The following is a 22,001-nucleotide window of genomic DNA, read 5'->3' on the forward strand; positions in this document are numbered from 1 at the left end:
TATATACATACACTCACCAGGCACTTGATTAGGTACACCTGTTCAATTGCTTGGCAACACAAATTGCTAATCAGCCAATCACATAGCAACTCAATGCATTTAGGCAACTAGAGGACAAGTTGCTGAAGTTCAAACCGAGCATCCGACTGGGGAATGAAAGGGGATTTAAGTGACTTTGAAGGTGGCATGGTTTTTGATGCCAGACAGGCTGGTCTGATTATTTCAGAAACTGCTGATCTACTGGGATTTTCACGCACAACCATCTCTACAGTTTTCAGAGAATGGTCCGGAAAAGAGAAAATATGCAGTGAGCGGCAGTTGTGTGGACGAAAATGCCTTGTTGATGTCAGAGGTCAGAGGAGAATGGGCACACTGGTTCAAGATGATAGAAAGGCAACAGTTACTCAAAAAAAACACTCATTAGAACCAAGGTATGCAGAATACCACCTCTGAACGCACAATACGTTGAACCATGAAACAGATGGGCTACAGCAGCAGAAGAACACACCGGGTGCCACTCCTGTCAGCTATGAACTGGAAACTGAGGCTACAATTCGCACAGGCTCACCAAAATTGGACCATAGAAGATTGGAAAAACTTTGCCTGGTCTGATGAGTCTCCATTTCAGCTGCGACATTCAGATGGTAGGGTCAGAAATAAAAAAGCATGGATCCATCCTGCCTTGTATCAACGGTTCAGGCTGGTGGTGGTGGTGTAATGGTGTGGAGGATATTTTCTATAATACTTTGAGCTCCTTAGTACCAATTGAGCATCATCTAAACACCACGGCCTACCTGAGTATTATTGCTGACCATGTCCATCCCTTTATGACTACAGTGTACCTATCTTCTGATGGCTACTTCCAGCAGGATAATGCACCATGTCACAAAGCTCAAATCATCTTAAACTGGTTTCTTAAACATTACAATGAGTTCACTGTACTCCAATGGCCTCCGCAGTCATCTGACCTCAATCCAATAGAGCACCTTTGGGATGTGGTGGAACGGGAGATTTGCATCATGGATGTGCAGCTGACAAATCTGCAGCAACTACGTGATACTATCATGTGAATTTGGACCAGAATGTCTAAGGAGTGTTTACAAAAAACAGAAGAAAGTGGCAGCAAATCTTTTTATTTCAGGTTACAGCACAAACAAATGTAACAGCAGCAACGTTTTGGGTATACACCCTTTTTCATGCTATCATACAATTAAATTTACACCAATTTATACTCTTAGACCACTAGATGGCGCTCTAGGGCAAGTGCATCATTAACTCTTTGTCAGCCTCCTTAAAGGCAATGTATTTACAGGCAAATTTCACATCAATAGATAACTCAATAAAAACAAATAAACAAAAAAACCTACTCATACAATAAGGACTATATATACTGTTTTACTCTCTATCTGTGGCAGTGAGTTGCTCCCCTTAGTGGCTTGCAAACCCCTTGGAGTGCCGGACTGACTTCTCTGAACTTTGAGTATCTGTTTGCCACTCTCTGTTCAGGCACCTAAGATTGAGGAAACATTCCTGAAAATTTAATTATGGATACATCACGGCAAAGTCTGAAAACCTTATCCTACTCTGATTTGGAAGCCGCAAGAATTACTACCCTTACTAAAGGCTCTAGGGATTTCCTAAAAATGGCTCCTACGGACTGTACTGCAAAGGACATAAAAAGAGATTGGCATATGATCTGCATGCTACAACATTAGCAGAATACCATAGAGTCAAAAGGATCCCTAGAGGTCTGCGAATGAACGCCCGCACCACTTTAATGAGGGATAACACAGAATACTGTAAGAAATTTGAACAAATCCTCAATAATTGTTCCATGGACATAATGGGCCTAACTGTGGATTGTCTCACTAAAAAATTGGCAGATCAGGATATAAAGCTTTGTGAAATGGAGGCTGTAATAAAGAATACCTTTCCATCTGATGAGTCCACAAAACTCCTTTCACAGGTGAACACTAATGTTGATGACTTAAAGAAAGTCATAGAAGAACGTAAACATCCAAAGTTTGCTCGGGATGAAAATGAGTATGCTCAGAACCGCATCTAGAGATACGATCCGGAAGGAGCGTAACTGAGAGCGACTTCTGGTTTGCCTAGACGTCGTAACCGTTAAACTGCAAAGAGTGGAAGCAACTCTGGATCATTCGACATCTCCACATGGGACTCCGAAGTAGAACACGGCACAGAGGGCGCAGGCACCGGCATCATAAAGGAGAAGAACAGCCAACTTCGCTCTTCCAGCCACAACAAAAAGTAACTGTTTGTTTTGATTTATTGCATAATACTTCTGTTATCCACAAAAGCGCTGAAGACACTGTGATTAACCACTCAGGTACTGTTATTTCCCATGATGAACTTTCCACTTTGAACCATATACTCTCTTTTTGTCCTAACAATGACTGTAACTTTTTCCAATTGCGCAAAGACCTTTATCGGTTCTTTAAGAACCTATGATTAAAAAGCTTTATGTTTAACCCTGAGTATGCTGAAAATGTGCCTAAAGTAAAATCTGTCTTTAATCTATCTAAACTGGGACTTAAGAAAAAGAGCATGTTTATTCCTCCACAAAGCAATTATTCTATGGAAGCTTTTGTAAGTCTGGTAAAACATGATACAGGAGAAAATGTGTATTGAAAAGAGTTACAGAATAGGTATTAATAATTCTAATAAATATAAGCAGAGAAGTAAGAGTATGGGTAACTTTTCTGGTAAGGATGTTTTAGCCATTAAGTCACTAAAATCTAAGAAAGACATGATATTGAAAAAGCTGACAAGGGGGGCGCTATTTTTGCATTGAATAAAATATATTATATCAATGAAATTAAGCAACAACTTAGTGCTAAGAATGTGTATAAAAAACTGTCCTTTAACCCGGTTTTTCTTCTTAAATGGAAAGAGTCCACAGCTGCATTTATTACTTTTGGGAAATAAGAACCTGGCCACCAGGAGGAGGCAAGACAACCCAGCCAAAGGCTTAAATACTCCTCCCACTCCCCTCATCCCCCAGTCATTCTTTGCCTTTCGTCCCAGGAGGATGGCAGAGAAGTGTCAGAATTTTTAATTTTTGTTTTTGTCTCTTATGGAGGGTAGTACTCTTCGGCATGGGACAGGAGTTTTAAGTAGTCCTGTCAGTCTCTCAGTGAGGGCTTGGATGAAAGTTAGAGTCCGGAGATGCAAGTCACACTTGAAGGGCCATATTCCTGTTCCACGGCGTAGATTCCGGTAAGATCATTTAATTTTACTTTATTCGCAATATATTGTAATGTGAATGTTTCCCTAGAGGCTACTACCTTGCGGGTCTAACTTATAACATAAGGGTCTCAGTGAGTCTCTTTTAGTATCTTGGAATTGAGGGTTAATATCTCCTGAGGGGGGTTATTGAACAGGGGGTTTATAATCATGTTTGTTATTTGATTCAACCTGCTTATGTGCAATGTTTACTGGGCTCGTGTTTGGAACATTGAGGCCTTTGGAAGTGACGCGTAGGCGCGCTTGTTTGGACTGTATGGTTCACATTGTGTTCAGGCATGGCTACGTTCCGTTGTTCCATTTCCGCATTCCAGACCGCGTGGCGAAGGAAATTTTCTAGTCCGCAGGTGTCTGGTCATAGGAGGTTTTCTAGTCCGCAGGGGTCTGGTCATAGGAGGTTTTTCACTACTTTAGTCCATATTTAAATATCCTCTATCCAGTTATGGAGGATTCTGATGCTGAGACTGTGTTCATTTCTGATTCAGTTACAGAGGATTCTGATACTGAGACTATTTTGATTTCAGATTCAGATTCTGTGTCCGGTGATGAATCCGGAGTGGCCTCGTTGACGCCTGTCAACCAGTTTTGTTCCGTATGCCATTTTAGAGCGCCTGGTTCCTCGGGCTCGGGGAATCCAGGGACTGCTGAGCCATCCGCCTCTGGGAGTCCTGTCCTCCGAGAGGCGAGTTCCCTACCAAATCATACTTCTGCACATGGGGGTAACCCAATTTATGGTTCCTCCATGCGGGGTGGCGTGTTTCCCCCGGAGGTTGCAGCACGTTTTCGCTTCCACATAATGTTGGCGATTGTTTATCTGCAAAGTCCAGACGTTTATTTGAGAATGTGCTCGTGCCCTATTGTCTCAGGCCTTCTGCCTTGGGGAGGGCCTCTACAGTTCCCCACGGGGGTATCTGTCCCTGAGTGTTGTGCCTCCCATTACAGGATTGCGCGTGTTGCTCATACATGTTTTTCAGTTATTGAATAACCCTATCATTACCAGATTCTCTGGATATGCATCCATACCCTTGTGTCTGGGTTTTTGGCCTGTTGGGGTGTTTAGTTCTAGGGTAAGGTTTGCCTGAACTATTAGCTGCCCGGACCTGTTTTTCTCCCTGAGACTTCCGGTTGCTGATGTTTTGCTTGGCTTTTTTATAGACCCAGTCTTGGGTGGTTTTGGAATCTTGGATCTCAGGGCTGGTTGGGGTGTTCCATGGTAGTGGGAACTTGGGCTATGTCTTTGCTCCATCTACCTCACCTGGTCATGGTTGGCCAGGTTTTCGGAGTATTTTTTACTCTTTGCCGCAGAGTGGTCCATGTCATCTGGTGGTTAGCCGTGTGGCTTGAGCCTCAAGGGTGGTTGGTTTATACCCAGCTGCTGACGCTGGATGTCCAATTTTTGGTGCGCCTTAGAGTTGCATTCCCCTGGTCAGCTTGCCAGTGTTCCTGTGGATTCCCTGCTCTGCAGGCGAATGGGTTGGCTGTGCCTCTGCTTGGCAAGCTACTTGTAGGGGGGTCCTTTTCTATGACATCTGTGTTGGGAATTTCTCTTCCCATTAGCCGGTGACTTCGGGCCTTGAGGACAGTTGTTGCCCTTCCAGCATCATCCCTTTTCTTTAGGGGATATTCTCCTCCCTATGAAGATAGAGTCCTTGCTTTGTGCTTCTCCTGAATGGGAGGCGGAAAGGTGGGTTTGGTTCCCCCTGGGGTCTTGCTGGCTCCAAGCAGACTTGTTGGGCCTTTATTTTATAGATCCTTAGGTCTATGGCCCTGCTGTCTGTTTTCAGAGTTGGGTTGTACTTGTACTCTGTGGGGATGTCTGTGCTATCCTTACGGTCATTCCTGTACCTGTTTCGGGATTCTTTTGTTCCCCTGTCTTGGATCCCTGAGGCTGGGTTGGTCCAGCTGGGTGTGGGTCTGCAGGTCAGGATGGCCGAGCGGTCTAAGGCACTGCGTTTGGGTCGCAGTCTCCTCTGGATGTGTGAGCTTTGTTGAGTCTATCCTGTTAGCTTAGTCTGCTAGGGTATAGATTTTCCTTTCAACTTGCTCCATTGATTTCAGAAGAGGGTTTACTCTTCCTTCAGGTTCTAAGGGTATACTCTCCTTCTCGGGGGGCCTCGATTGAGGTTTTGTGTTCCCCTTTTTAGGGACCTGTGTGTAGGTCCGGCGACTTAGGTTGCCTGGAGCGTGCCCTTTGCCTGTGGGTTGCTTTTGCAGTCTGTTTCTTGCTTGACTGCTTCTTCTTCCTCGCAAGTACCCTCTGTGTCGTCCTGTTGTGGACTCTGTGTTCTTAAACTTGGGGTTTTTCACCTGGGTGTATTACACACTTTTTCTTCGTCGAATACCTTGGTATTCTATAGTCATACACTGGGAGGACTTTGCTTCTTCCGTTGAATTCCGTGCTTGCAGGATATTGGGGAGACGTCTGTTCTGTCTCAGGGCCCGGTCTTATCCCGGGTTTCGCTTGGTATAGGTGTGGCCTCCTTTCCCTGTTTGGGCCCCTTTGGGTCTCTGTAAGCTGGGCTCACTCGTGGAGGTGTTCCTTTTTTGTATTAGGGGACCTTTCGGTTTCCATGGTTCTCCTTTGCCTTGTTCCCTTGGGGGTTTCAGCTGGTGTCTCCTTCATTTGTGGAGATGAGCAGTGGGGGACCATTTTGTTGGGCGACGGTGTCTCCTGGAGGACTGTTTGCTCAGTCGAGTCCATTTGCGGTCTCTAGTTTGGCTTCTGGACTAACTGTGAGTCAGTGTCACTGGGGCTTTTCCACTTATAATTTTCTCAACTTCGGACGAAGCAGAGTTTTTTATTGGGTAGAGGTTCAGGCCTGGTGCCCTCAGTATGGGCTGCCTATTGTACCCTCCCGTCTTGCATTCAGTGTCCTCTATAGCTTGGGTGTTGTTTTCCCAAAAGTAATGAATGCAGCTGTGGACTTTTTCCATTTAAGAAGAAAAACATAAATTATGCTTACCTGATAATTTCCTTTTCTTCTGATGGAAAGAGTCCACAGCTCCCCACCAGTAATTTTATGTGGGGCGTCCTTATATTCTTCTGGCACCTTTCACCCTGATATTTCTTCTACTGTTCCTTGTTCCTCGGCAGAATGACTGGGGGATGAGGGGAGTGGGAGGAGTATTTAAGCCTTTGGCTGGGTTGTCTTTGCCTCCTCCTGGTGGACAGGTTCTTATTTCCCAAAAGTAATGAATGCAGCTGTGGACTCTTTCCATCAGAAGAAAAGGAAATTATCAGGAAAGCATAATTTATGTTTTTTCAATTCAAAAAGAATTGAAGCATATTTGCCAAATCGCATTAAATAATCTTTTTTTTTTTTATTCAATTTTTTTTATTTTTTTTTATTTGAGTTTCAATACAAGGCATACAAATATCATAAGAAAGTAGAGTACAAAGATAGTACAATACATGCATCAAAAAAAGAAAACACATAGTCTCACGTTTACAATGAGCATTTCCAAAGAACAGATAAAGGAATTCAAATAAGATATTGTACCAGCAGTATGCCAAATAGTGCACAGACTTCCAGGATGTCACAAGAGGCCACTTTTGGACCTTGTAAACAAGGAAGAAGCTTGCAGGGGGTTATCTTCATCAAAGGAGACCACTCTTGTGTCTCATATAACTAACATAATTTTCTATTTTTAACATCTATTTTGACAAACAAAACATATTGGATATTTCAAAGTCTGACAGGTACAGAGCCTTATTTGGAGCATACCTTAAAATACTTTGCAGCTACTGGGCCTGCTAGACTACTAGATCTGTGTATAATTGATATCACTATATCTATATGAATAATTAGTTTGGGCTCAAGTACTGCAGGAGTTTGAGAGAAAATCTACCATGTAAAATTGAGCTTATTACCATGTCATACTAGGAATGGGTCTATAGCTAACCAACTCTATAATAGGCAGGGGTGGTTCAGGGGCGTTGTGTTGGTAAATACGATAATTATATCAGATTCACATATTTGCTAGTATGTGAGAATGTTATTATATATAAGAATATGCAGGTTGCTGTTTGGAGGCAATTCACATGTGGACTGTGCCACTATGGAGTTAGTTTTAGGTAACTTAGATAGTTTCTCTGAGTTAAAATCACTCTTGATCAGCATAAAATAAGGAAGCCCATTGTCAATATAGATTGTCAATGTAGATGCGATCTATGATCTGTATCTATTATGGGATTGGCCAAATATGGTAAGCATGACATTAGACAGGTGTACAATTCAGGTGAGCCTTAGTAACAGAGACAAGCAAACTATCAACCAGATATATAATATACATCAATTGAGTAAAGCATAACATCAATAGTAAAGCTCGGTTCACTTTAAATACTAATTTCTCCAACATAGGTGTGTCCGGTCCACGGCGTCATCCTTACTTGTGGGATATTCTCTTCCCCAACAGGAAATGGCAAAGAGCCCAGCAAAGCTGGTCACATGATCCCTCCTAGGCTCCGCCTACCCCAGTCATTCTCTTTGCCGTTGTACAGGCAACATCTCCACGGAGATGGCTTAGAGTTTTTTAGTGTTTAACTGTAGTTTTTATTATTCAATCAAGAGTTTGTTATTTTAAAATAGTGCTGGTATGTACTATTTACTCAGAAACAGAAAAGAGATGAAGATTTCTGTTTGTATGAGGAAAATGATTTTAGCACCGTAACTAAAATCCATGGCTGTTCCACACAGGACTGTTGAGAGCAATTAACTTCAGTTGGGGGAACAGTGTGCAGTCTCTTACTGCTTGAGGTATGACACATTCTAACAAGACGATGTAATGCTGGAAGCTGTCATTTTTCCCTATGGGATCCGGTAAGCCATGTTTATTACGATGGTAAATAAGGGCTTCATAAGGGCTTATTAATGATGGTAGACTTTTCTGGGCTAAATCGATTCATTTTTAAAACATATTTAGCCTTGAGGAATCATTTTATCTGGGTATATTGATATTATAATATCGGCAGGCACTGTATTAGACACCTTATTTCTCTGGGGCTTTCCCAAAGCATAAGCAGAGCCTCATTTTCGCGCCGGTGTGGCGCACTTGTTTTTGAGAGGCATGGCATGCAGTCGCATGTGAGAGGAGCTCTGATACTTAGAAAAGGCTTTCTGAAGGCGTCATTTGGTATCGTATTCCCCTTTGGGTTTGGTTGGGTCTCAGCAAAGCAGATACCAGGGACTGTAAAGGGGTTAAAGTGTTAAAACGGCTCCGGTTCCGTTATTTTAAGGGTTAAAGCTTCCAAATTTGGTGTGCAATACTTTTAAGGCTTTAAGACACTGTGGTGAAAATTTGGTGAATTTTGTACAATTCCTTCATGTTTTTTCGCAATTGCAGTAATAAAGTGTGTTCAGTTTAAAATTTAAAGTGACAGTAACGGTTTTATTTTAAAACGTTTTTTGTACTTTATTATCAAGTTTATGCCTGTTTAACATGTCTGAACTACCAGATAGACTGTGTTCTGAATGTGGGGAAGCCAGAATTCCTGTTCATTTAAATAAATGTGATTTATGTGATAATGACAATGATGCCCAAGATGATTCCTCAAGTGAGGGGAGTAAGCATGGTACTGCATCATTCCCTCCTTCGTCTACACGAGTCTTGCCCACTCAGGAGGCCCCTAGTACATCTAGCGCGCCAATACTCCTTACTATGCAACAATTAACGGCTGTAATGGATAATTCTGTCAAAAACATTTTAGCCAAAATGAACCCTTGTCAGCGTAAGCGTGGCTGCTCTGTTTTAGTTACTGAAGAGCATGACGACGCTGATATTAATATCTCTGAAGGGCCCCTAACCCAATCTGAGGGGGCCAGGGAGGTTTTGTCTGAGGGAGAAATTACTGATTCAGGGAACATTTCTCAACAGGCTGAACCTGATGTAATTGCATTTAAATTTAAGTTGGAACATCTCCGCATTCTGCTTAAGGAGGTATTATCCACTCTGGATGATTGTGAAAAGTTGGTCATCCCAGAGAAACTATGTAAAATGGACAAGTTCCTAGAGGTGCCGGAGCTCCCAGAAGCTTTTCCTATACCCAAGCGGGTGGCGGACATTGTTAATAAAGAATGGGAAAGGCCCGGTATTCCTTTCGTCCCTCCCCCCATATTTAAAAAATTGTTTCCTATGGTCGACCCCAGAAAGGACTTATGGCAGACAGTCCCCAAGGTCGAGGGAGCGGTTTCTACTTTAAACAAACGCACCACTATACCCATAGAGGATAGTTGTGCTTTCAAAGATCCTATGGATAAAAAATTAGAAGGTTTGCTTAAAAAGATGTTTGTTCAGCAGGGTTACCTTCTACAACCAATTTCATGCATTGTCCCTGTCACTACAGCCGCATGTTTCTGGTTTGATGAGCTGATAAAGGCGCTCGATAGTGATTCTCCTCCTTATGAGGAGATTATGGACAGAATCAATGCTCTCAAATTGGCTAATTCTTTCACCCTAGACGCCACTTTGCAATTGGCTAGGTTAGCGGCTAAGAATTCTGGGTTTGCTATTGTGGCGCGCAGAGCGCTTTGGTTGAAATCTTGGTCGGCTGATGCGTCTTCCAAGAACAAGCTACTAAACATTCCTTTCAAGGGGAAAACGCTGTTTGGCCCTGACTTGAAAGAGATTATCTCGGATATCACTGGGGGTAAGGGCCACGCCCTTCCTCAGGATCGGCCTTTCAAGGCGAAAAATAGACCTAATTTTCGTCCCTTTCGTAAAAACGGACCAGCCCAGAGTGCTACGTCCTCTAAGCAAGAGGGTAATACTTCTCAAGCCAAGCCAGCTTGGAGACCAATGCAAGGCTGGAACAAGGGAAAGCAGGCCAAGAAGCCTGCCACTGCTACCAAGACAGCATGAAATATTGGCCCCCGATCCGGGACCGGATCTGGTGGGGGGCAGACTCTCTCTCTTCGCTCAGGCTTGGGCAAGAGATGTTCTGGATCCTTGGGCGCTAGAAATAGTTTCCCAGGGTTATCTCCTGGAATTCAAGGGACTTCCCCCAAGGGGGAGGTTCCACAGGTCTCAGTTGTCTTCAGACCACATAAAAAGACAGGCGTTCTTACATTGTGTAGAAGACCTGTTAAAAATGGGAGTGATTCATCCTGTTCCAATAAGAGAACAAGGGATGGGGTTCTACTCCAATCTGTTCATAGTTCCCAAAAAAGAGGGAACGTTCAGACCAATCTTAGATCTCAAGATCTTAAACAAGTTTCTCAAGGTTCCATCTTTCAAGATGGAAACCATTCGAACTATTCTTCCTTCCATCCAGGAGGGTCAATTCATGACCACGGTGGATTTAAAGGATGCGTATCTACATATTCCTATCCACAAGGAACATCATCGGTTCCTAAGGTTTGCATTCCTGGACAAACATTACCAGTTCGTGGCGCTTCCTTTCGGATTAGCCACTGCTCCAAGGATTTTCACAAAGGTACTAGGGTCCCTTCTAGCGGTGCTAAGACCAAGGGGCATTGCAGTAGTACCTTACCTGGACGACATTCTGATTCAAGCGTCGTCCCTTCCTCAAGCAGGCTCACACGGACATTGTCCTGGCCTTTCTCAGATCTCACGGCTGGAAAGTGAACGTGGAAAAGAGTTCTCTATCCCCGTCAACAAGGGTTCCCTTCTTGGGAACAATTATAGACTCCTTAGAAATGAGGATCTTTCTAACAGAGGCCAGAAAAACAAAACTTCTAGACTCTTGTCGGATACTTCATTCCGTTCCTCTTCCTTCCATAGCTCAGTGCATGGAAGTGATCGGGTTGATGGTAGAGGCGATGGACATAGTTCCTTTTGCGCGCATTCATCTAAGACCATTACAACTGTGCATGCTCAGTCAGTGGAATGGGGACTATACAGACTTGTCTCCGAAGATACAAGTAAATCAGAGGACCAGAGACTCACTCCGTTGGTGGCTGTCCCTGGACAATCTGTCTCAAGGGATGACGTTCCGCAGACCAGAGTGGGTCATTGTCACGACCGACGCCAGTCTGATGGGCTGGGGCGCGGTCTGGGGATCCCTGAAAGCTCAGGGTCTTTGGTCTCGGGAAGAATCTCTTCTACCGATAAATATTCTGGAACTGAGAGCGATATTCAATGCTCTCAAGGCCTGGCCTCGGCTAGCGAGGACCAAGTTCATACGGTTTCAATCAGACAACATGACAACTGTTGCGTACATCAACCATCAGGGGGGAACAAGGAGTTCCCTAGCGATGGAAGAAGTGACCAAAATCATTCTATGGGCGGAGTCTCACTCCTGCCACCTGTCTGCTATCCACATCCCAGGAGTGGAAAATTGGGAAGCGGATTTTCTGAGTCGTCAGACATTGCATCCGGGGGAGTGGGAACTCCATCCGGAAATCTTTGCCCAAGTCACTCACCTGTGGGGCATTCCAGACATGGATCTGATGGCCTCTCGTCAGAACTTCAAAGTTCCTTGCTACGGGGCCAGATCCAGGGATCCCAAGGCGGCTCTAGTGGATGCACTAGTAGCACCTTGGACCTTCAAACTAGCTTATGTGTTCCCGCCATTTCCTCTCATCCCCAGGCTGGTAGCCAGGATCAATCAGGAGAGGGCGTCGGTGATCTTGATAGCTCCTGCGTGGCCACGCAGGACTTGGTATGCAGATCTGGTGAATATGTCATCGGCTCCACCTTGGAAGCTATCTTTGAGACGAGACCTTCTTGTTCAGGGTCCGTTCGAACTCCGAATCTGGTTTCACTCCAGCTGACTGCTTGGAGATTGAACGCTTGATTTTATCGAAGCGAGGATTCTCAGATTCTGTTATCAATACTCTTGTTCAGGCCAGAAAGCCTGTAACTAGAAAGATTTACCACAAAATTTGGAAAAAATATATCTGTTGGTGTGAATCTAAAGGATTCCCTTGGGACAAGGTTAAGATTCCTAGGATTCTATCCTTCCTTCAAGAAGGATTGGAAAAAGGATTATCTGCAAGTTCCCTGAAGGGACAGATTTCTGCCTTGTCGGTATTACTTCACAAAAAGCTGGCAGCTGTGCCAGATGTTCAAGCCTTTGTTCAGGCTCTGGTTAGAATCAAGCCTGTTTACAAACCTTTGACTCCTCCTTGGAGTCTCAATTTAGTTCTTTCAGTTCTTCAGGGGGTTCCGTTTGAACCCTTACATTCCGTTGATATTAAGTTATTATCTTGGAAAGTTTTGTTTTTAGTTGCGATTTCTTCTGCTAGAAGAGTCTCTGAACTATCTGCTCTGCAGTGTTCTCCTCCTTATCTGGTGTTCCATGCAGATAAGGTGGTTTTTACGTACTAAACCTGGTTTTCTTCCAAAAGTTGTTTCTAACAAAAACATTAACCAGGAGATTATCGTACCTTCTCTGTGTCCGAAACCAGTTTCAAAGAAGGAACGTTTGTTGCACAATTTGGATGTTGTTCGCGCTCTAAAATTCTATTTAGATGCTACAAAGGATTTTAGACAAACATCTTCCTTGTTTGTTGTTTATTCAGGTAAAAGGAGAGGTCAAAAAGCAACTTCTACCTCTCTCTCTTTTTGGATTAAAAGCATCATCAGATTGGCTTACGAGACTGCCGGACGGCAGCCTCCCGAAAGAATCACAGCTCATTCCACTAGGGCTGTGGCTTCCACATGGGCCTTCAAGAACGAGGCTTCTGTTGATCAGATATGTAGGGCAGCGACTTGGTCTTCACTGCACACTTTTACCAAATTTTACAAGTTTGATACTTTTGCTTCTTCTGAGGCTATTTTTGGGAGAAAGGTTTTGCAAGCCGTGGTGCCTTCCATTTAGGTGACCTGATTTGCTCCCTCCCTTCATCCGTGTCCTAAAGCTTTGGTATTGGTTCCCACAAGTAAGGATGACGCCGTGGACCGGACACACCTATGTTGGAGAAAACAGAATTTATGTTTACCTGATAAATTTCTTTCTCCAACGGTGTGTCCGGTCCACGGCCCGCCCTGGTTTTTTAATCAGGTCTGATAATTTATTTTCTTTAACTACAGTCACCACGGTACCATATGGTTTCTCCTATGCAAATATTCCTCCTAACGTCGGTCGAATGACTGGGGTAGGCGGAGCCTAGGAGGGATCATGTGACCAGCTTTGCTGGGCTCTTTGCCATTTCCTGTTGGGGAAGAGAATATCCCACAAGTAAGGATGACGCCGTGGACCGGACACACCGTTGGAGAAAGAAATTTATCAGGTAAACATAAATTCTGTTTTCTCCTAAACTTATTGAATGCATGATTCCACTCATGTTAAACCTTTTCTATGTTAGCAGGATAAGTAGAAATACAAATTACAGCTCAAACCTATTATGCAAATAATAAGAGAATATTAAGATATAAACAGTATAGTACCATAGAGAGTATATAGTAAAAGATACTCACAACTTGTAATCAGTGGCTATATTGCGGGCTAACGTGATATCCAACAAGGTGTGAATTATTGCATAATATACCTGTATATCAGCTAGGTTCCTGAGTACAGTCATATCTGGCTTATAAACGTGTGTCCAAAGTCCTGACATTTTAAGGTCTTGAAAAGAGTATAGATCCTTTAAGTAAAGTTTGGACCTAGTAATACCTCTGGGAACCATTTTTAGTGTTAGGGGCAGTCAATTGAGTACAGAAATAAAGACTACTATGATATATAATAGAGATCTGTATGTATACTGTAATGCTCCCTAATAAACAGGTTTTGAAGTAAGTCACTAAACCCTGCTTTCCAACTATAGCTCATACAATTTCAATATTAGGGTACAGTTTTATATGCCATAGATATATCTCTATTTCAGTTCAGAGATGCAATAATGACATATAGCAGATAGAAAGTCTCGTATCAGTGGGGGGAACTATTTCAAGTGTCGTAGATGGGGACTTACGGTTCACCAATGTGCAGGATTAAGGGAAGTAGGTTTAAGACAGCTGACCGGAAAAATATATTAAATGTACCGCTGGATTAGTCTTGCTGGATAAGGCATTGTCCAAATCTGACTCTTCACCGGTCTCTTAGTTAACCGACTCCAGCATTAGATAAGCTCTGGGTGTCTCAGGCCCATCATACTGTAGCAGAGCACTATGATCCAGGCCACACCACCACACTCCTGCAATTCTATGTTTGTGCAAGCTGCATAGAGCAACTCGCTCAGTAGTAGTCCTGAGAAGCCCCCTGGATGAAAAGGTTGGTAAAGAATATCCAGCTCTAGTCCGGTCAGAGTGGGTTTGTGGAGTGAGACTGTGAAAAGTGTCTGCTCATACCTGTACTGTAGGGCTGCAAACCTTACTCCCTTCACACTCAGTCATGCAACATTAATCGGTTTGCAGCTACATGCCTGAGTTAACACATCCGTCTGGTTCTGAAAGCTCCGAGGGGTGGGTATGTGGTATAACATTTTCAGGGCACAGGCACTCCTCTGTTGTTTCGGAATGGGCATCGTCGCGCTGCTAATCATTTTAGAAGTAGCCTCAACTTCAGTCTGCACATATAGATTCCTGGAGTCCCATTGCAAATCTGCAGCATGTGTTTGTCTTTTCCTGTAACGCTGAATTTGGTAGTGTCTTGGAACATAATTCCCAAGGTGAGACGTTCAGGAATATATAGCTGCAGCTGAGCTTTTCTCATCCTGAATACCGGTCTCCTCTGCTATATTAGAAGCGTAATTTTTGTGACTGTTATTTTCAATCGACTCTTAGTCGGCAGGTTGCCCAGTAGATACACTGTACTCAGCGCCACTCTCGAGAGCATTCAAAGCCTGATAATCTTTTAAAGGTGGGGGGTCTTCCCCAAGGAATGTCACACTGTGTGAGGGCATGGTTATGAAGGCTTGGCATAGTTGCTGTTCGAGCTGTTCAAAGTGTGTAGCGATCAGCTGTTGTATCTTCCGCTCCCATATTGATAGACCTACTAAAGCCTGGTCTGAACTTCTTCTATGCGGCTTTTCCACTGACCGCATGGCTTCACACTTCAGCATATCGGACTTAGATTAATTACAGTGCGTTAGATGACAGGATCTTGTACATAAATTAACTTTTTTGTAAAGTAAAACAAATTAAACAGCATATGTGCTGCTCGTACCCCCTTTTAGTTTTATGGGGGGGGGGGGTGTAGAAGGCCTCTCCTTACTGGGGTTCCTGTAGGCCTCAATGTTCCGGATCAGTAGGTCTGTGTAGTATTCAGCTCATCTGGTATCTGAAGATTCAGTTTAGATTCCAGATGTCAAATATCTTGGTAAAAAGAGTAGAGGACTTCATATATTGGAGACAATCAGCAGGTTATCAACAAGCTACACAGAGCCACCAATTTTGCTACCACTTAAGGTGCTGCCCAGAGACACGCCCCTTAAATAACAATCTTATCGCTAAGGACATATTTAAATATTTAATTAGTGATCATCCCTATACACCCATCATATTGTCAGGGTGCCAGGATTCAGACTGTAACGAGAAGTGCAAAAATAATCACACCTTTATTAATAGCAAAAAATATTAAAAGTCCACAAATCAAATAACAAGCCAGGAGTCAAAACCAGAGCTGGTAGTCAAACGAGCCGAGTCAGGAGCCAAAGCGAATAGTCAGACGAGCCGGAATCAGGAACAAGGAAAACAGCAGAGTCAGGAACAAGCCAGGGATCAGGAACCAGGAAGGATGTCAGGCAGCCAGGTAATACACAGGAACTCTCACAAACAGGTCTGAGACAAAGCAAAGGCAAAGCATACTGAACAGAGGCCCTTTAAATAATAAGTGATGACATCACAATTCTGAGACTGCATCCTGTCTCACACGGATGATGCACACCAGTCTAGCCATAAAAGGAAGTGCAGGAAATGAGCAGCATCCCCCACAATGCACCACAGTCAGCAAGAGAGGTGAGTAAAATGGCTGCCAGCAGCACATGGCAAACAAAACAGGAAAAAAACCCTGACAGTACCCTCCCCTCAACGACCCCGCCCCCACGGGAGGACAAAAGGCTTATTGGGGAAACGGGCATTGAAGGCACAGAGGAGGGCGGAAGCATGAACATCAGAGGAGGGAACCCAAGAACGCTCCTTCAGACCGTAGCCCCTCCAGTGAACCAAATACTGTACACGGCCCCTGGACATACGAGAGTCAATAATGTTGCTGACCTCATACTCCTCATGGTTGTCAACAAAGATAGGACGGGGATGAGGCAACACAGTGGTAAACCGATTACAAACCAATGGTTTCAAGAGGGAGACAGGAGGAAGGTCAAGAGCGTAGGCCACAGGATTAACCCGTCGGAGTATTCAAAAAGGACCAACATAACGGGGAGCCAATTTATTGGAAGGCACACGAAGGTTCAAGTTGTGGGAGGACAGCCAAACTCTCTCACCAACCTGGTAGGAAGGTGCGGGCAGACGCCTACGATCAGCCTGGAACTTTTGGCGCTGCATAGAACGATGAAGGCAATCCTGAATCTGCACCCACTAGGAACGGAGTTGCCGGAGATGCTCCTCCAAAGCCGGAATACCCTGAAACATGAATGAATCGGGCAACAAGGATGGTTGAAACCCATAATTCGCCATAAACAGGGATAACTTGGAGGAAGCATTAATAGCACTATTACGAGCAAACTCTGCCCAAGGTAACAGTTCAGACCAATTATTATGGTGATCTGAGACATAGCAATGGAGGAACTGTTCCAGAGCTTGATTAGACCGTTCCGCAGCCCCATTGGATTGAGGGTGATATGCCGAGGTGAAGGAAAGCTGGATCCCCATTTGAGCACAAAAGGAACGCCAAAATCTGGAAACAAACAGGCTACCCCGGTCCGACACTATCTCCTTGGGTAACCCATGTAAACGGAAGACCTCCCGGGCAAAAATTGAAGCAAGCTCCTGAGCAGTAGGCAGCTTCATCAAGGGAATGCAATGTGACATTTTAGAAAAATGGTCAACCACAATAAGGATAACAGTATTGCCATTGGAAACAGGGAGCTCGACAATGAAGTCCATGGAAAGATGTGTCCAAGGACGCTCACCATTAGCAATAGGTTGAAGAAGACCCACAGGAAGACGTTGAGGAGTCTTATTCTGTGCACAAGCTGAGCAGGAGGCAGCATACGCAGCAACATCAGAACGAAAACATGGCCACCAGAATTGTCGAGTGACAGACCAAATCATTTGGTTCTTGCTTGGGTGACCTGCGGCTTTAGGATAGTGGTAAGTGTGCAAAAGTTTAGTTTGAAGATTCTCAGGAACTAAACACTTACCACTAGGTTTCTTAAGAGGTGCATTCGTTTGTTCAGCTAGGATCTCCTCCCCAAGGGAGAAGTCAAATTAGTACGTATGGTAGCCAAAATATGGTCAGGACGTATAACAGGAGTAGGTACAGACTCCTCCTTGGACAGAGGCGAAAATTGTTGAGAGAGGGCATCAGCCCTAACATTCTTACTACCAGGCAGGTAGGAGACCACATAATTAAACCGAGACAAAAATAGCGCCCATGTGGCCTGTCGGGGCGACAAACGTTTTGCTTCAGATAGATAAGTTAAATTCTTGTGGTCAGAAAGAATGAGCACTGGCACGCTAGTACCCTCGAGAAGATGCCTCCATTCCTTGAGTGACAAAATTATGGCCAGTAATTCCCTGTCGCTAATTTCATAATTGCACTCCGCTGGAGACAATTTCTTAGAGAAGAAACCACACGGATGCAAGGAACCGTCAGGCGTAGGACGTTGACACCAGAGGGCACCTACTCCAGTCTCAGACGCATCGACCTCAAGAATGAAAGGCAGGACAGGGTTAGGATGAGCCAGAACTGGAGCGGCAGCAAAGGCAGTCTTAAGACTATCAAAGGCCTTAATGGCAGTAGGTGACCAATGGAGTGGATCATTCTCTTTACGGTCATGTCTGTGATAGGTTTGACCAAGGAAGAAAAGTTTTTAATAAACTTTCTATAGTAATTGGCGAACCCCAAAAAACGTTGAATAGACCGAAGACCAACTGGGCGAGGCCACTGCAGAACTGCAGATAACTTGTCAGGATCCATGGAGAACCCTGCAACGGAGATAACATAACCTAGGAAGGTTACTTGAGTCTGATGGAACTCACATTTCTCGAGTTTACAAAACAGACCGTTCTCACATAGTCTCTGAAGAACCCGTGTAACATCAGAACGATGAGCCTCAAGTCTGGGTGAGTGTATGAGGATGTTGTCTAAGTACACCACAACACACTGTTGCAACATATCTCGTAGGACATCATTAATAAATTCCTGAAAAACAGCAGGAGCATTACATAGGCCAAAGGGCATTACAAGATACTCATAACGCCCGCTCCTGGTGTTAAATGCTGTTTTCCATTCGTGGCCCTCCTTAATCCTAACGAGATTGTACGCTCCTCTCAAATCAAGTTTAGTAAAGACCGTAGCTCCCTTGAGGTGGTCAAAGAATTCCGTAATGAGCGGAATAGGGTAAGCATTCTTAATGGTAAGACGATTAAGACCCCTATAATCGATGCATGGTCTTAACTCGCCACCCTTTTTCTTCACAAAAAAGAAGCCAGGCCCTGCAGGAGAGCAGGATTTACGGATGATCCCAGCGACAGAGCATCGGCAATATACTCCTCCATAGCATAATTCTCTGCAACACACAGAGGGTACTCCCGGCCCCGAGGAGGAATGGCTCCAGGTTGCAGGTCTATGGCACAATCGTAAAACCGGTGAGAAGGCAACGTACCGGCACACACCTTGTCAAAAACGTCTAGGTACTCTCGGTACTCCTCTGGCAATTGAGATACCGAAGAAGTGCACACGACTTTAACTGGTTTCCGAAGACAACCTGGTTCAAAAACCCTCTGCACTGAATAGGATCGCCTCCATATTGCTGAGGTAGAGGTGCAGAACCGGACATGCTCCTGGTAGGCATAGGTGCAGCAGCGGAACAGGAGCAGCCATAACTTGCGGGACACTTTGGTCCAAATGTGCAGTGCGAGTCAGCAGGGTTTGCAGGGATAGTGCAAATTGATCCAAGCGGTGATTCTGTACATCTATCCTGGAAATGATGGCAGGTAAAGGTGGATTATTAGCACCATCACGATTCATGGCCTTTGCGTAATGTCAGGGTGCCAGGAATCAGACTGAGACGAGAAGTGCAAAAATAATCACACCTTTATTAATAGCAAAAAATAATAAAAAGTCCACAAGTCAAATAACAAGCCAGGAGTCAAAACCAGAGCTGGTAGTTAGATGAGCCAAGTCAGGAGCCAAAGCGAATAGTCAGACGAGCCGGAATCAGGAACAAGGAAAACAGCAGAGTCAGGAACAAGCCAGGGATCAGGAACCATGAAGGACGTCAGGCAGCCAGGTAATACACAGGAACTCTCACAAACAGGTCTGAGACAACGCAAAGGCAAAGCATACTGAACAGAGGCCCTTTAAATAATAAGTGATGACATCACAATTCTGAGACTGCATCCTGTCTCACATGGATGATGCACACCAGTCTTGCCATAAAAGGAAGTGCAGGAAATGAGCAGCATCCCCCACAATGCACCATAGTCAGCAAGAGAGGTGAGTAAAATGGCTGCCAGCAACACATGGCAAACAAAACAGGGAAAGAAAAAAGAGAAGTGTGTGTATGCGCTAAACAGCTATGGGGATGGAAAATAATCTGTAGATAATATAATGGTATGTTAAAGATATGTATTATAAAATCACTTGGTGTGGCATACAAATTTTGTATAGGTGTAATAAAGAATACCTTAGCAACTGAGATAAATAAATAAATATCTAAGCAACTAAAATGAGTAAAACATCAAAGCAATAAGTGTATCAAAATAAAATTTATTTATCACATTTAAAATAACATGAAAATAACTAAATATTGTCTATTAATGATATGACCGGTCATATATAATTACAAACACTAAGCTAAAAATATGTAAAATATGCTAAAAGTAGCTAAAAGTATGTGGTGAAACGCGTTGATGGACCTAGATGATTAATCACAAAGTGATAATACATTACTATCTACAAGGATTGCAAAGGATTCGTTGGGACTACTTGACCCAGTTCTATTAATACTCTGCGCAGAGTTTCTCTTCCTGACCGGACCTACATTCGACACGCATCCTTAACGGAGGATTCAGCTCGAGAAAGGAGCAGGTAGGCACTATAGAGGTGTAGCGGCCCAGCAGCGTGGTAGTCAGAGGGTAATCTTAAATTCCGCAAAAAAGATACCATCTTGTGATCATCATAGAAACTGCTAATAACCCCTGTTTTATTTGAAACATCTAACGGAACTACAAATATCTCCATACGGTGTTTTTACACCCATGTATTCCTATTACGGAGCTTTAACATTAGCTCAACCCTAGGCAGAACTTTTTATACCTACCTAATTCCAAACGGAACTTTCACTGTGACATAATCTCACACGAGCCAGTATTCCATAGGTGGATTTACACTTTTATATAGGGCAACCATCCCAATATCTTTTTAGACCTAGAGGTCTCTATCATTATCCAGCTACTTTTAGCTACTTTTAGCATATTTTACATATTTTTAGCTTAGTGTTTGTAATTATATATGACCGGTCATATCATTAATAGACAATATTTAGTTATTTTCATGTTATTTTAAATGTGATAAATAAATTTTATTTTGATACACTTATTGCTTTGATGTTTTACTCATTTTAGTTGCTTAGATATTTATTTATTTATCTCAGTTGCTAAGGTATTCTTTATTACACCTATACAAAATTTGTATGCCACACCAAGTGATTTTATAATACATATCTTTAACATACCATTATATTATCTACAGATTATTTTCCATCCCCATAGCTGTCTAGCGCATACACACACTTCTCTTTTTTCTTTGCACCAGTTTCTTTATTATCTGCTTTATGGGAGCAGATTAGTGTGTATTGCAAGGGGCAGATTTGCGCACCATATACCCACCCCTTTTCTTAAAACAAAACAGGGAAAAAACCCTGACATATATACACTTTGCCTAAAATCCACAAAGACCCATCAGAACCCCAGGGATGTCCCATTGTGGCCAGCACAGACTCAGTATTAACAAATGTATCTATCTTTCTAGACCGTATCCTTAGACCATATGTAGAGGTCTCTAACTCTTTTTTGAACTATACAGGTGATTTTCTGAGAAAGATAGATTCATCGGCAATGGAGACTGATACATTTTTGTTTTACAGTCTAGATGTAGAGATTCTATATACCTCCATCACCCACGAAAGTGGTATAGGAGCGGTTAAATCAGTATTATATACTATTAAAGACACTAAAGCTCATATTGACTTTCTTCTTCAATTGCTTGTTCTCATCCAATATTGTAATTATTTTCTGTTTGAGGACGATTATTATCTGCAAACCCAAGGTACAGCCATGGGTTCCAACGTCGCCCCTAATTATGCTAATATATTTATGAATATCTTCTGAGAAAGATTTGTGTTTACCAATCAGGGATTTCATCGGAATGGCATCTGTTGGTGCCGCTATATCGATTATATCTTTGGTATTTTGTGGTGCAACGTTGGTTCCCTTATGGCTTTTGTTAGAGATTTAAATAGTGCCACTAGGCATATTAAATTTAAATTGACTTTTATCGAGGATAGTATAGCATTTCTCCAACATAGGTGTGTCCGGTCCACGGCGTCATCCTTACTTGTGGGATATTCTCCTCCCCAACAGGAAATGGCAAAGAGCCCAGCAAAGCTGGTCACATGATCCCTCCTAGGCTCCGCCTTCCCCAGTCA

General features: G+C 43.4%; 1 protein-coding gene across 2 annotated transcripts in view; it reads left to right on the forward strand.

The window, feature by feature from the left end:
- PHF11 (PHD finger protein 11) overlaps positions 1-22,001 on the forward strand; it is a 589,089-nt gene that overhangs the window by 195,250 nt on the left and 371,838 nt on the right. The gene's annotated exons all lie outside the window — the stretch shown is intronic.

Source organism: Bombina bombina, chromosome 3 (assembly GCF_027579735.1).
Source record: "Bombina bombina isolate aBomBom1 chromosome 3, aBomBom1.pri, whole genome shotgun sequence".
Taxonomy (NCBI): Eukaryota; Metazoa; Chordata; class Amphibia; order Anura; family Bombinatoridae; genus Bombina; species Bombina bombina.